We start from the raw sequence: 14511 nt of genomic DNA, 5'->3' as shown, positions 1-14511 counted from the left end.
AGCAGCTCATCATCGAAGATGCACCTTCACTTGAAAGGTTGCTCCTTCATAATTCTTATACACCTTCATAAATAACTGTCGTCTATGTGCCCAAACTGGGGACCTTGGGTGTAATTCGTGACCCGTTTAATAATCACAAGGAGTTGGTGTTTGGCTCCTCACCTTTTCAGGTACCGTATATTATCATCTACACATTTGTAATCATATGCTGCATTTTTAATTTGTGCGCATAAGTTTTATATCATCTTGGAGTACACTTTGGGTACTAATATTATGTTATATGCTCAATGAAGAGTTCGTCCATTGATAGCCTATCAATGCTGCTGGATTCTATCAAGATCATATATATCAGAATGTATAGTTTTGATCTGGACATAATTATTGGCTTGCTGTGATGCTTTCGATATCTAGAGAATTTATACATAGAGGTGATGATTTCATGCACATTGAAAGCCCGTATATATTGTACTAGAATTAACTGTTCAGCTGTCGTTCTTTCGACATACTCTTTTTTCAGACCTTAACTATTTTCAATCTTCATGTCTACTTAGGCAGAACCACATGGAGAAAAACATATAACCAATCGTTGGTGTAATAAGCACAAGGATTTTCTCAGTTCTCATGACATTCGTTTGAGGACAATAACGATGGGACGATATGCATCCAACCAGGCAAACAGAAGCTTTGTCACATTCTTCCTGTTGAATGCGAGGTTACTATTGTCCATGAGGCTTAATTTTTACAACAGGAGATTTCTCACGGACGAACATGTTGAACAGCAAAAAAAAGAAGTTTCAGGTGGACAAATGGGCTTCTTAACGTGCTCGGCTTCTATTTACAACAAGTTGTACACATCCTAAAATAATTATTTTTGCACAGGATGTTGATTTTATGGATCAGACCAATCCATTTGTTTCTGACTGCAAAAAAGAGTGGTTGGGTTAGATGTTACTGTCATGTTCAATCTGGGTTTTGTCTAAAAATTTGATGAACAATTAATCCTTGGGCTTTTTGTACCATTTGTATGCTTGACTTGCATGTTGTTGCCCTCGTACTCCCCTCCACCTGCCACTACACTGCCGCATCTTCCATGGCTGCTGTCTGTTCCTGTCCGAGGCCTTGCCATTGTTCTCCGCCTTAGTTAGCTCGCTGTGCTCGCCGCCGTCTGGTGTTGTCAAAATGGTCAACAACCAAGAGGAATCAGGAGATGACTGTACGTGGAGAGGGTGATAATAGGGACCCACCAGGGTCATTGCATTTCGCAAGCAGGTGCCTCGTTATTATAAGCCAAAACAATACTTCCTCCTAATTGTTTGACAACTAGGTTCCACGCCATTGTCAATGTAGTCAATAAACGAGAAAATTACACAACGAGCGGATAACACCAGGGACCCAGCAGCTCGCCCAGTTGTTTTTCAATTTCAGAGACGGAGCTCAATTGCGCGTTGTGCGGGGGCTGTGGCCCGTCTAGCCCACGCTTACGCTTTTATTAAGCACATGACGAGCCAGTTGATATTTTTTTCTTTCTAAAATTGGCTAGCCCAGCTCTTTTTTTGGAGAATACCAAAACCGAGGCCTACTTGCTTTTCTCAGCCCTGCTGGGCTGCAAATCTTTCAAGACGAGGAGGGATAAGAAATGGGCTTCCCCAGAAAACGGGTTATAAGTTGTAAGAAATGGGCTGTAAATTTTTAAACCAAAGCCAACCGGCAATTGCATTAAAATATCATTTTTTTAGGATTTCTCTACTCTCTACTCTTATAAAAACCAAAGCCAACTGGCAATTACATTAAAATATCATCTTTTCACCCACAAGATAAACTACTCATACAAATGCATCTTCATGTTCCGTGCAACGAACGGGCATCTTGCTAGTTAAGATTCTAAATTTCATTCAGTCTTTTTGTGGAGAATTGTTTTTTGAATTTTATTTTGATATAATTTTTTGAAAACTATTTTTAACATGACTCAAAATTTCGTGATTAAAAGAGTTCGGACCCCACCGAAATATGCAAAATTTCGTTGAATTTTTTAGCAGTGCCTAGAATATATGGTTTGTAATGCTAATAAAAAGAATATGGGCTTCAAATATCCTTAAGAATTAGCAAATGGGCTGTAAATTATTGAAAATAATGGCTAATGCTTTGTATGCTGTTTTCCACAGATTTGGAGGCTGACTTCTGGGCCTACTAGGTTGACGATGACGCTGTCCTAAATTTATTTTTGACGCCTACGCAAGGCTTTGTCAACTTAGTCGATGCACATCAGTGACTGTTGGATGTCCATCCAACTGCCGCCGTGCTTCTTTAATATCTGATCTTCCTGCTCTAGCCTCCCAAACCAGCGCCGGCGGGCCTGCCTGCTCTCTCCTCTCGTGGCTGGCTGTGCTGCCGCCAGGCCATCCCTCTAACCACCCACACATCATGTTATTTTCCGGCAACGTCAGCCTCACCCCGCAGCCGACCAGTCAGCGCTCGTTCTCCCCTCAGCGTGGGCATCCACTGCGGTGGCTTCACCAGCTCTGGGTGGTTCTCTTCCTGGGCCCCGCCGTCGTCCACCGTGTTTGTGCTCTCGGCGCGGCGAGGTCAACATGGTCAATAAACAACAGCCATCGGAAGAGGCTGACAGTAGGGGCCACACAGGAAATTGCCTCCTTATTACGTGCATAATAATGATTCCTCCACCTGATAGCTAGGACCCACCGGAAGGGTCTCTGTATTTCGTGAAAAAAACATTCCCCCCACTGTCAGCTCGGACCCACCGGAAATGCCTCCTTATTACGCACAAAAAATGAATACTCCCCCTTCTAGCTGGGACTCACCTTGGTGGGAGGCTGACTTGTGGGCCTACTAAGTTTACGGGGATGGAGGGCTTTGTCAACTTAGTCAATATGAACAAATCTAGCTCCAGTGACCGTACGATGTCCATCCAATGGCCGTAGTGCTTCTTAACCCTCTGGTCTTCGTGCTCCAGCCACCCAAAGCAGCGCCGGTCGTGCCGCATGCTCCTGCCTCCCGTGGCCGGCTGTGATGTCGTGGAGGCCTCACCGCCCCTACTACTCCCACCACTGGCCAGGCCATCCCTCTACTCACCCACACCCCCTGTTATTCTGCGGAGATGGCAGCCTCACCCTCGTACTCCTCTTCGCGTGGGCATCCACTGCTGCGTCTTCCCCGGCTCCGCGTCGTCCCCTTCCTAGGCCTCGCCGTTGTCCACCGCCGTGGTGCTCTCGGCGCGGCATGGTCAATATGGTCAACGACCGATTTCCATCGGAAGAGTACTGTGCGTGGAGAGGCTGACAGCTGGGTCCACGGCAGCCGCAAGGAAGTGCCTCCTTATTACGCGCAAAATAATTATTCCTCCACCTGACAGCGGGGACCCACCGGACGGGCCACCGTATTTCGTGAAAAAAACGTTTCCCCCTGACTGCTGGCACCCGCCAGCTACATCTTTGCACGCAAGGAAGTGTGTCTAGGCAAAAAAACGATTCGCCCCCCTGACAGCTGGGACCCACCAGCTACATCTTCGCACGCAAGGAAGTGCGTCTGGGCAAAAAAAACAAAAGATTTGCCCCCTGACTGCTGGGACCCACCAGCTACATCTTCGCAGGCAAGGAAGTGCCTGACAGTCAGGACCCACCTGGTCGAAGCGTACTAGCGTTGTCATTCTGGTCGCGAACGTGTACGTACATACTGGTCGATGTAGAGGCGCGCACGTGTCGTAGTAGAGACGCGCATGTGTCGTGGTAGAGGCGCGCATGTAGCATGTACACGTACGTACAGCGGCGAGGGTTCAAGAAAGAAAATACGGCCACGTACGTACATACGGGCAGGGTCTCGAACGCCTACTCACGCATACGTACATGGCTGGGTCAGAACGGAGAAACAGAGTCATCATCGTGTTCATGGGGAGGCAACGAAATGCGTCGTGTTCATGGGGAGGCAACGGAATGCATCGTGTTCATCGGGAGGCAACGGAACGCGTGGGAGCCAACCGGCTTGGACGGAACAAGTGATGGAAACGAGGCCTGGCATACCGCAGAACGGAGGAAACGGCCTTGTGTTCGACCGGCCACGTTCGGAACGGGGTCCTGTTGATCGGGAGGGGTGTGGCGTACCGCAAAACGGAGGAAACGGACCTCCTACGGTCGGAACGGGCGTCCTGTTGATCAGGAGGGGTGTGGCGTACCGCAAAACGGACGAAATGGACCTCCTACGGTCCAAACGGGGGTCCTGTTGATCAGGAGGGGTGTGGCGTACCGCAAAACGGACGAAACGGACTTGTGTTGGAGCGCTACGGTCGAAACGGGGGTCCTGTTCATCGGAGGGGTGTGGCGTACTGCAAAACGGGACTCCACGGGATACTGTTCATCTCCACCGTCGACCTCCTCCAGCCTCCACGGGCTACCGTCGACCTCCTCCAGCCTCCACGGGCTCCTGTTCATCCAGCCTCCACCGCGCGCTACTACACCGGCTACTGTTCAACCACCCCTCCACCGTCTACTGTTCATCCAGCCCTCCACCGTCTACTGTTCATCTAGCCCTCCACACCACGGGGTCCTATTCAACCACCCCTCCGCGGCCACCCCTCCACCGTCTACTGTTCATCCAGCCCTCCACACCACGGGGTCCTGTTCATCCAGAGGCAATGCCACCGCTCACTGTTCATCCAATCGATCGGCTTCAGTTAGCAGCAGTAGCGAAGGAATCGCTCCATCGGGTTCAGTTAACAGCCATCGATCGATCGCTCAGGTTCAGTAACGCGTAGCCTGCAGTGCAATCGCTCGGGTTAGTTAGAGCCCAACGCCTCACTCGGGTTCAGTTAGAGCCAACACCTCGCACGTGTACGAGAGAAATGCGCATCGCTCGGCCCCCGACCTGCCATCGTAACCGGCAACTCCCCGAAATTCCCCCCCCCCTCGCTTCTACCACGGTTTTTTCGGTCATGGACGGACCAAAGAATGTCATGCAGCTGCGTCTATGGCCCGCCCAGGACGAAAAGCCCATTTTCTGTCATGATTTTTTGTCATAGAAGTAGGAGCCCACCACATCTATGATGATACCGGGTTTTGTCACAATTATCGTCATAGAAGTGTCATATGTATGACAGGAAAAAATTCCATTCGTCCCAAAATGTCACGGATGTGTCTTTTTTTGTAGTGTGGAGGCGTGCTTCAACGCGTGATTTCGGGAGCAAGGCACAGGGTGCGAAGCACCAAGCATGCAGGAGTTCATGATCAGGGAAATCGAGAATCTTCAGGAGGTGCAGGCCCTGCGAGGCGAGCGACGGCCCACATCGCCCAATGCAGCTGCCGTCCAGGACGCAAGCGGTGAGCTGCGCATCTGTGTCAACATCCCATGCCTCAACAGAGCTACTTCTCAAGAACTCTTCTAGCCGTCCCGCATCGGCCGATGTGGAGGACACCCCCACAGCTACGTTCGCATGCCGTTCGGCCTGTCGGGCGCGGCTGCCTTGCTCCAGCGATGCATGCGTGGCGTCCTGGCATCTCGTGAAGCCAGACGCCAAGCAGTCCTGACAGAGGAGGAGCCTAAGCCTCTAGAGCCCCCCCGAGGCTCAGAGCCTACTGGCTCATGAGGAGCAACTTCTGCGGCGCGCATCTCCAGCTACCTCAACACTTCTACCCCAAGAGTGCTAGGTGACTTTTTAGTTTGTTCAGTTGAGGGCGCCCCTCGGGCTGCATTATCCTCAAGCTATATGGGTCTGTCTTGCAGCATGTATCGTTTTGCGCATCTATCAGAACTGGCCTCGCCTTATCATGATTACCTGCATCATCTCCATTATCCCGTTATTCGCGGAGCCACCTCATGCGGCCTGTACACATTGCTAACCCGCCTAGAGTTCATCCCGCAATGGAGGCAGTTGGCACGGTGCCTCTGCTCGGGTCCGTCCCTGTAGCGCTGAAAAACCTGAGAGACCGAGCTCTGACTCGTGGCCTGCACCATACACTTCACCTCACTGGGTCCTCAATGCCTTTACCTCCTCGCGGAAAGATCACCGGCAGGTCGGCGAGCGCCACTGTATTCTATGCTTTCTTCCTCGAGCTAACCTGCAGGGACCTCCAGAGCTGGTGCAGCAAGTCGCGATCACTCCAAGGCATCTACGCGAGGCCGGCCATCCCTTTTTCCATGCGACTCGCTTGCACCTTAAAGGGGAAGCCCCTGAGCATCGCGTCTCAGGGGCCCCTACTGGCCCTCGAGCCCTCACCCCTAGCTTTCTCCATGGCATCGCGACCTGGCATACCAGCGCAGCTGATTCTCGCTCGAGAGCCGGGACCCGAGGATGTAGAGCGCCCATATGAGGGAGGAAGAAGGGGTCGGTGCGAGTCTCTCTTGGGGAATGTCGCGGCAATCGAACCACGGCCAGGCATCACGCGAAGGCTGACCCCGCAGCATGAACATAACCGCGGGTCGCCAAGATAAGTCTCCAAACATGCGCAGAGTGTGCATCTCGCGATCAGCATCATGATCCTCATGATCTCGCTAGGGCAAGGAGGCTTACCTTTCAGTCCTTCGAAAGCTGCTTGCACGTCAAAGGGGACCTCCTGAGCATCGCGCCTCAGGGGCTCTCACCGGACCTCGGGCCGCTCACCTCCTGGCCTTGACCACGGCATCGCGACCTGGCATACCATCGACAGCTAAAGCCTTCCTAGACACTGGGTCCTACTGACGTAGAGCACTAAGCTACCGCAAGAATGGAAGGGGTGACAGTGTCGTAGTGGGAGACGCAAGCGTAACACTGATTGGAGAATAATAGCGACTAAGAAAAAGCATCACAGTTTTTACATACCCCGAGGGGTCCATCATGACATATTGCAGGGCTAAAACAAAAAAGGAAGCCCTAAGGAAACCGCGGCCTCAGTAGCTTCACCAGTGACGCCGGGTTGACGTCGTTCCAGAGGTGCGGGCACGGTGACTCGGCAGCTCGTAGCTGAGGTCGTCGCTCGAGTCGTGCTCGGAGGAGGCGCTGCTACTATTAGAACAGGCGCCGCCACTATCTGAGGAGTCGCTGGCTAGGCCAAGGGCGAGTTCACCTTCGGTGGCCCTATCGCCTGATACGTCTCCAACGTATCTATAATTTTTGATTGTTCCATGCTTTTATATTACCCGTTTTGGATGTTTATGGGCTTTACTTTACACTTTTATATCATTTTTGGGACTAACCTACTAACCGGAGGCCCAGCCCAAATTGTTGTTTCTTGCCTATTTCAGTGTTTCGAAGAAAAGGAATATCAAACGGAGTCCAAACGGAATGAAACCTTCAGGAGCGATCTTTTTGGAACAAACGCAATCCAGGAGACTTGGAGTGGACGTCAAGAAGCAGCCGAGGCGGCCACGAGGTAGGAGGGCACGCCCTAGGGGGGTGGGCGTGCCCCCCACCCTCGTGGGCCCCTCGTGGCTCCCCTGACCGACCTCCTTCGCCTATATATACCTCCATACCCTGAAAACATCCAGGAGCACCACGAAAACCTATTTCCACTGCCGCAACCTTCTGTACCCGTGAGATCCCATCTTGGAGCCTTTTCCGGCGCTCCGTCGGAGGGGGAATCAATCACGGATGGCTTCTACATCATCGCCAAGGCCTCTCCGATGAGTTGTGAGTAGTTTACCACAGACCTTCGGGTCCATAATTATTAGCTAGATAGCTTCTTCTCTCTCTTTGAATCTCAATGCAAAGTTCTCCTCGATCTTCTTGGAGATCTATTCGATGTAACTCTTTTTGCGGTGTGTTTGTCGAGATCCGATGAATTGTGGGTTTATGGTCAAGTTTAGCTATGAGAAATATTTGAATCTCCTTTGGATTCTTTTATGTATTATTTGTTATCTTTGCAAGTCTCTTAGAATTATCAGTTTGGTTTGGCCTACTAGATTGATCTTTCTTGCAATGGGAGAAGTGCTTAGCTTTGGGTTCAATCTTGTGGTGTCCTTTGCTAGTGACAGCAGGGGCAGCAAGGCACGTATTGTATTGTTGCCATCGAGGATAAAAAGATGGGGTTTATATCATATTGCTTGAGTTTATCCCTCTACATCATGTCATCTTGCCTAATGCGTTACTCTGTTCTTATGAACTTAATACTCTAGATGCATGCTGGATAGCGGTCGATGTGTGGAGTAATAGTAGTAGATGCAGGCAGGAGTCGGTCTACTTGTCGCGGACGTGATGCCTATATACATGATCATGCCTAGATAATCTCATAACTATGCACTTTTCTATCAATTGCTCGACAGTAATTTGTTCACCCACCGTAATACTTATGCTATCTTGAGAGAAGCCACTAGTGAAACCTATGGCCCCTGGGTCTATCTTTCATCATATAAGTTTCGGATCTACTTTTTTGCAATCTTTACTTTCCAATCTATATCATAAAAATACCAAAAATATTTATCTTATCTTATTATCTCTATCAGTTCTCACTTTCGCAAGTGGCCGTGAAGGGATTGACAACCCCTTTATCGCGTTCGTTGCAAGGTTCTTGTTTGTTTGTGTAGGTACGAGGGACTTGCGTGGAGCCTGCTACTGGATTGATACCTTGGTTCTCAAAAACTGAGGGAAATACTTATGCTACTTTGCTGCATCACCCTTTCCTCTTCAAGGGAAAACCAATGCAGTTCTCAAGAGGTAGCAATAAGGATTCCTGGCGCCGTTGTCGGGGAGGTCTTCGCACAAGTCAAGACATACCAAGTACCCAATACAAACTCATCTCCCTCGCATTACATTATTTTCCATTTGCCTCTCATTTTCCTCTCCCCCACTTCACCCTTGTCATTTTATTCGCCCTCTCTTTTCCATTCGCCACTTTTTTGCTGCCTCTTGTGTGCTTGTGTGTTGGATTGCTTGTCACAATGGCGCAAGATAATACTAAATTGTGTGACTTTTCCAATACCAATAATAATGATTTCCTTAGCACTCTGATTGCTCCTCTTAATGATGCTGAATCTTGTGAAATCAATGCTGCTTTGTTGAATCTTGTTATGAAATATCAATTCTGCAGCCTTCCTAGTGGAGATGTCGCTACTCATCTAAACAACTTTGTTGATTTGTGTGATATGCAAAAGAAGAAATATATGGATAATGATATTGTTAAATTGAAGTTATTTCCATTTTCACTTAGAGATCGTGCTAAAACTTGGTTTTTGTCTTTGCCTAAAAATAGTATTGATTCGTGGAATAAGTGCAAAGATGCTTTTATCTCTAAGTATTTTACTCCCGCTAAGATCATCTCTCTTAGAAACAATATTATGAATTTTAAGCAACTTAATCATGAACATGTTGCACAATCTTGGGAGAGGATGAAACTAATGATTCGCAATTGCCCTACACATGATATAAATTTATGGATGATCATACAAAAATTTTATGCCGGATTGAATTTTGCTTCTAGAAATCTTTTAGATTCGGCCGCGGGAGGCACTTTTATGGAAATCACTTTAGGAGAAGCTACTAAACTCCTAGATAATATTATGGTTAATTATTCTCAATGGCACACCGAAAGATCTACTAGTAAAAAAGTTCATGCGATAGAAGAGATTAATGTTTTGAGTGGAAAGATGGATGAACTTATGAAATTGTTTGCTAATAAGAGTGCTCCTATTGATCCCAATGATATGCCTTTGTCTACCTTGATTGAGAATAATAATGAATCTATGGATGTGAAGTTTGTTGGTAGCAATAATTTTGGTAACAACGCGTATAGAGGAAACTTTAATCCTAGGCCGTTCCCTAGTAATTCCTCTAATAATTATAGTAATTCCTACAACAACCCTTATGGAAATTCTAATATGATGCCCTCTGATTTTGAGAATAGTGTTAAAGAATTTATGATCTCTCAAAATAATCTCAAGGCTTTGCTTGAAGAAAAATTGCTTAAAGTTGATGAATTGGCTAGGAACGTGGATAGAATTTCTCTTGATGTTGATTCTTTGAAACTTAGATCTATTCCACCTAAGCATGATATCAATGAGTCTCTCAAAGCCATGACAATTTCCATTGATGAGTGCAAAGAAAGAACCGCTAGGATGCGTGCTAAGAAAGATTGCTTTGTAAAAGCGTGTTCATCTAGTCTCCATGAAAATAATGATGAAGATCTAAAAGTAATTAATGTGTCCCCTATTAAATCTTTGTTTTTCAATATGAATCTTGATAACGATGGGACTGGAGATGAGTCAACTTTAGTTAAAAGGCGTCCCAATGATTCGGAGTTTTAGATCTTGATGCTAAATTTGGTAAAAGTGGGATTGGAGAGGTCAAAACTTTACATAGCGTTGAACCCACTATTTTGGATTAATAGGAATTTAATTATGATAATTGTTCTTTAGTAGATTGTATTTCCTTGTTGCAATCCGTGTTGAATTCTCCTCATGCTTATAGTCAAAATAAAGTTTTTACCAAACATATCGTTGATGCTTTGATGCAATCTTATGAAGAAAAACATGAATTGGAAGTTTCTATCCCTAGAAAACTTTATGATGAGTGGGACCCTACTATTAAAATTAAAATTAAGTATCATGAATGTTATGCTTTGTATGATTTGGGTGCTAGTGTTTCCACGATTCCGAAAAATTTATGTGATGTGCTAGGTTTCCGTGAATTTGATGATTGCTCTTTAAACTTGCACCTTGCAGACTCCACCATTAAGAAACCTATGGGAAGGATTAATGATGTTCTTATTGTTGCAAATAGGAATTATGTGCCCGTAGATTTTATCGTTCTTGATATAGATTGCAATTTTCCATGTCCTATTATTCTTGGTATACCTTTCCTCAGAACGATTGGTGCAATTATTGATATGAAGGAAGGAAATATTAGATTCCAATTTCCATTAAGGAAAGGCATGGAACACTTTCCTAGAAATAAAATATAATTGTCTTATGAATCTATTATGCGAGCCACTTATGAGTTGAATACCAAAGATGTCAATACTTAGATCTATTCTCGCTTTTATGCCTAGCTAGGGGCGTTAAACGATAGCGCTTGTTGGGAGGCAACCCAATTTTATTTTTGTTCTTTGCTTTTTGCTTCTGTTTAGTAATAAATAAATCATCTAGCTTCTGTTTAGATGTGGTTTTATGTTTTAATTAGTGTTTGTGCCAAGTAGAACCTACATGATCATCTTGGGTGATAGTTAATTTGATCTTGCTGAAAAACCGAAACTTTTACGCAGACGAGAATAATTTTAATAAATCACAGAAACGAGCTTTTGAGTTAACTATATTTGCAGTAGATCAAGAGATAAATTTCCCAGGACTTCCTATTTTGGTAGGATTTTTAGAGTTCCATAAGTATTCGAAAGTTACAGATTGCTACAGACTATTCTGTATTTGACAGATTCTGTTTTTCGTGTGTTGTTTGCTTATTTTGATGAATCTATGGCTAGTATCGGGGGGTATGAACCATATAGAAGTTGGAATAAAGTAGGTTTAACACCAATATAAATAAATAATGAGTTCATTGCAGTACGTTGAGTGGTGGTTTTTCTTTCTTGCACTAACGGAGATCATGAGATTTCCTGTTGAGTTTTGTGTTGTGAAGTTTTCAAGTTTTGGGTAAAGATTTGATGGACTATGGAATAAGGAGTGGCAAGAGCCTAAGCTTGGGTACGCTCATGGAACCCCAAGATAATTCAAGGACAACCAAAAGCCTAAGCTTGGGGATGCTCCGGAAGACATCCCTTCTTTCGTCTTCGTCTATCGGTAACTTTACTTGGAGCTATATTTTTATTCGCCACATGATATGTGTTTTGCTTGGAGCGTCTTGTATGATATGAGTCTTTGCTTTTTAGTTTACCAAAATCATCCTTGATGTACACACCTATTGGTAGAGACACAACATTATTCGGAATTTATTAGAATACTCTATGTGCTTCACTTATATGTTTTGAGCTAGATAATTTTTGCTCTAGTGCTTCACTTATATCCTTTTAGAGCACGGCGGTGGTTTTATTTTGTAGAAATTATTGATCTCTCATGCTTCACTTATATTATTTTTAGAGTCTTTTATAACAGCATGATATTTGCTATGGTTATAAAAATTGGTCCTAGAATGATGGGCATCCAAGTTGGGTATAATAAAAACTATCATAGAAAGTGAATTGGATGCTATGATCAATTTGATGCTTGATATTTGTTTTGAGATATGAAGATGGTGATATTAGAGTCATGCTAGTTGGGTAGTTGTGAATTTAAGAAATACTTGTGTTGAAGTTGGCAAGTCCCGTAGCATGCACGTATGGTAAAAGTTGTGTAACAAATTTGTAGCATGGGGTGCTCTTTTGATTTCCTTCCTTATGAGTGGAGGTTGGGATCGCGCGATTGTTAACTCCTACCAACCCTTCCCCTTGGAGCATGCGTAGTAGTACTTTTCTTTGAGGGCTAATAAACTTTTGCAATAAGTATATTAATTCTTTATGACTAATGTGAGTCCATGGATTATACGCACTCTTACCCTTCCATCAATGCTAGCCTCTACGGTATCGTGCATTGCCCTTTCTCACCTTGAGAGTTGGTGCAAACTTCGCCGGTGCATCCAAACCCCGTGATACAATACGCTCTATCACACATAAACCTCCTTTTATCTTCCTCAAAATAGCCACCATACCTACCTATTATGGCATTTCCATAGCCATTCCGAGATATATTGCCATGCAACTTTCCACCGTTCCGTTCATCATGACACGTTTCATCATTGTCATATTGCTTTTGCATGATCATGTAGTTGACATCGTATTTGTGGCAAAGCCACCATGCATAATTTTTCATACATGTCACTCTTGATTCATTACCCATCCCGGTACACCGCCGGAGGCATTCATATAGAGTCATATTTTGTTCTAGTATCGAGTTGTAATTCATGAGTTGTAAATAAATAGAAGTGTGATGATCATCATTATTAGAGCATTGTCCCCTACAAAAAAAGAAATGCCAAATAAAAAAAGGGAAAGGCCAAATAAAAAAGGCCCCAAAAAATAAAAATAAAAAAAAAAGGGGGACAATGTTACTATCTTTTTCCACACTTGTGCTTCAAAGTAGCACCATGATTTTCATTGTAGAGAGTCTCCTATGTTGTCACTTTCATATACTAGTGGGAATTTTTCATTATAGAACTTGGCTTGTATATTCCAAAGATGGGCTTCCTCAAAATGCCCTAGGTCTTCATGAGGAAGCAAGTTGGATGCACACCCACTTAGTTTTTTTTTGTTGAGCTTTCATACATTTATAGCTCTAGTGCATCCGTTGCATGGCAATCCCTACTCCTCATGTTGACATCAATTGATGGGCATCTCCATAGCCCGTTGATTAGCCTCGTCAACGTGAGACTTTCTCTCTTTTTTTCCACACAACCTCCATCATCATATTCTATTCCACCCATAGTGCTATATCCATGGCTTGCGCTCATGTATTGCGTGAGAGTTAAAAAGCTGAAGTGTGTTAAAAGTATGAACCAATTGCTTGGCTGAAACCGGGATTGTGCATGATGGGAGTATTTTGTGTGACAAAAATGAAACATAGCCTAACTATATGATTTTGTAGGGATAAGCTTTCTTTAGCCATGTTATTTTGAGAAGACATGATTGCTTTGTTAGTATGCTTGAAGTATTATTACTTTTATGTCAATATGAACTTTTATCTTGAATCATTTGTATCTGAACTTTCATGCCACAATAAAGAAAATTACATTGAGAAATATGCTAGGTAGCATTCCACATCAAAAATTCTGTTTTTATCATTTACCTACTCGAGGACGAGCAGGAATTAAGCTTGGGGATGCTTGATACGTCTCCAATGTATCTATAATTTTTGATTGTTCCATGCTATTATATTACCCGTTTTGGATGTTTATGGGCTTTACTTTACACTTTTATATCATTTTTGGGACTAACCTACTAACCGGAGGCCCAGCCCAAATTGTTGTTTCTTGCCTATTTCAGTGTTTCGAAGAAAAGGAATATCAAACGGAGTCCAAACGGAATGAAACCTTCGGGAGCGATCTTTTTGGAACAAACGCAATCCAGGATACTTGGAGTGGACGTCAAGAAGCAGCCGAGGCGGCCACGAGGTAGGAGGGCATGCCCTAGGGGGGTGGGCGTGCCCCCCCACCCTCGTGGGCCCCTCGTGGCTCCCCTGACCGACCTCCTTCGCCTATATATACCTCCATACCCTGAAAACATCCAGGAGCACCACGAAAACCTATTTCCACCGCCGCAACCTTCTGTACCCGTGAGATCCCATCTTGGAGCCTTTTCCGGCGCTCCGCCGGAGGGGGAATCAATCACGGATGGCTTCTACATCATCGCCAAGGCCTCTCCGATGAGTTGTGAGTAGTTTACCACAGACCTTCGGGTCCATAATTATTAGCTAGATAGCTTCTTCTCTCTCTTTGAATCTCAATGCAAAGTTCTCCTCGATCTTCTTGGAGATCTATTCGATGTAACTCTTTTTGCGGTGTGTTTGTCGAGATCCGATGAATTGTGGGTTTATGATCAAGTTTATCTATGAGAA

Source organism: Triticum aestivum, chromosome 4B, assembly GCF_018294505.1.
Source record: "Triticum aestivum cultivar Chinese Spring chromosome 4B, IWGSC CS RefSeq v2.1, whole genome shotgun sequence".
Taxonomy (NCBI): Eukaryota; Viridiplantae; Streptophyta; class Magnoliopsida; order Poales; family Poaceae; genus Triticum; species Triticum aestivum.
This window is presented reverse-complemented; position numbering follows the sequence as displayed.